The following is a 2,500-nucleotide window of genomic DNA, read 5'->3' as shown; positions in this document are numbered from 1 at the left end:
GGCCCCACCGTCGGCGACCAGCAGGTGGGCCCGGGGGGGCGGGGCTTGGGCGGTGCGGTGCGGTGCGGGAAAAAAAGCGGAATGTGTGGGCTTGTCCGGTTCGATCGATTGCTTCGTGTGGCTATTGCTATGGTTCTGCATGCTGCGGCATTTGTGGGCGATGCTTCTTCATGGATGCTTATTCGGTGACTGTTGGGGGCGCTGCCTGAAACGGGGGACGAAGGACACCTGCACTCGTGCGGGAGTCTCTCTGAACCTTGCTTGGGGGGCAATCTCGGTGGGATCCGGGTGGGTGTTTGTGCGGGGTATATGCTTCTTCATGGATGCTTGTTCGGTGACTGTTGGGGGCGCTGCCTGAAATGGGGGACGAAGGACACCTGCACTCGTGCGGGAGTCTCTCCGAACCTTGCTTGGGGGGCAATCTCGGTGGGATCCGGGTGGGTGTTTGTGCGGGGTATGCTTCTTCATGGATGCTTGTTTGGTGATTGCTGGGGGCGCTGCCCGAAATGGGGGACGAAGGACACCTGCACTCGTGCGGGAGTCTTTCTGAACCTTGCTTGGGGGGCAATCTCGGCGGGATCCAGGGGGGTGTTTGTGCGGGGGTATGCTACGGTGCCTAGGCATGCAGCACCATGTCGGAAACTCGGAATGTGTGGGCTTATGCGGTGCGATCCATTGCTTCATATGGCTATTGCCATGGTTTTGCATGCTGCGGCATTTGTGGGCGATGCTTCTTCATGGATGCTTGTCTGGTGACTGTTGGGGGCGCTGCCTGAAATGGGGGACGAAGGACACCTGCACTCGTGTGGGAGTCTCTCCGAACCTTGATTGGGGGGCAATCTCGGTGGGATCCGGGTGGGTGTTTGTGCGGGGTATGCTTCTTCATGGATGCTTGTTTGGTGACTGCTGGGGGCGCTGCCCGAAATGGGGGACGAAGGACACCTGCACTCGTGCGGGAGTCTCTCCGAACCTTGCTTGGGGGGCAATCTCGGTGGGATCCGGGTGGGTGTTTGTGCGGGGTATTCTTCTTCATGGATGCTTGTTCGGTGACTGTTGGGGGCGCTGCCTGAAATGGGGGACGAAGGACACCTGCACTCGTGCGGGAGTCTCTCCGAACCTTGCTTGGGGGGCAATCTCGGTGGGATCCGGGTGGGTGTTTGTGCGGGGTATGCTTCTTCATGGATGCTTGTTTGGTGATTGCTGGGGGCGCTGCCCGAAATGGGGGACGAAGGACACCTGCACTCGTGCGGGAGTCTTTCCGAACCTTGCTTGGGGGGCAATCTCGGCGGGATCCAGGGGGGTGTTTGTGCGGGGGTATGCTACGGTGCCTAGGCATGCAGCACCATGTCGGAAACTCGGAATGTGTGGGCTTATGCGGTGCGATCCATTGCTTCATATGGCTATTGCCATGGTTTTGCATGCTGCGGCATTTGTGGGCGATGCTTCTTCATGGATGCTTGTCTGGTGACTGTTGGGGGCGCTGCCTGAAATGGGGGACGAAGGACACCTGCACTCGTGTGGGAGTCTCTCCGAACCTTGATTGGGGGGCAATCTCGGTGGGATCCGGGTGGGTGTTTGTGCGGGGTATGCTTCTTCATGGATGCTTGTTTGGTGACTGCTGGGGGCGCTGCCCGAAATGGGGGACGAAGGACACCTGCACTCGTGCGGGAGTCTCTCCGAACCTTGCTTGGGGGGCAATCTCGGTGGGATCCGGGTGGGTGTTTGTGCGGGGTATGCTTCTTCATGGATGCTTGTTCGGTGACTGTTGGGGGCGCTGCCTGAAATGGGGGACGAAGGACACCTGCACTCGTGCGGGAGTCTCTCCGAACCTTGCTTGGGGGGCAATCTCGGTGGGATCCGGGTGGGTGTTTGTGCGGGGTATGCTTCTTCATGGATGCTTGTTTGGTGATTGCTGGGGGCGCTGCCCGAAATGGGGGACGAAGGACACCTGCACTCGTGCGGGAGTCTTTCCGAACCTTGCTTGGGGGGCAATCTCGGCGGGATCCAGGGGGGTGTTTGTGCGGGGGTATGCTACGGTGCCTAGGCATGCAGCACCATGTCGGAAACTCGGAATGTGTGGGCTTATGCGGTGCGATCCATTGCTTCATATGGCTATTGCCATGGTTTTGCATGCTGCGGCATTTGTGGGCGATGCTTCTTCATGGATGCTTATTCGGTGACTGTTGGGGGCGCTGCCTGAAACGGGGGACGAAGGACACCTGCACTCGTGCGGGAGTCTCTCTGAACCTTGCTTGGGGGGCAATCTCGGTGGGATCCGGGTGGGTGTTTGTGCGGGGTATATGCTTCTTCATGGATGCTTGTTCGGTGACTGTTGGGGGCGCTGCCTGAAATGGGGGACGAAGGACACCTGCACTCGTGCGGGAGTCTCTCCGAACCTTGCTTGGGGGGCAATCTCGGTGGGATCCGGGTGGGTGTTTGTGCGGGGTATGCTTCTTCATGGATGCTTGTTTGGTGATTGCTGGGGGCGCTGCCCGAAATG

The sequence above is a fragment of the Ziziphus jujuba genome, chromosome 7, assembly GCF_031755915.1.
Source record: "Ziziphus jujuba cultivar Dongzao chromosome 7, ASM3175591v1".
Taxonomy (NCBI): Eukaryota; Viridiplantae; Streptophyta; class Magnoliopsida; order Rosales; family Rhamnaceae; genus Ziziphus; species Ziziphus jujuba.
Note: the sequence above shows the minus strand (reverse complement) of the source record.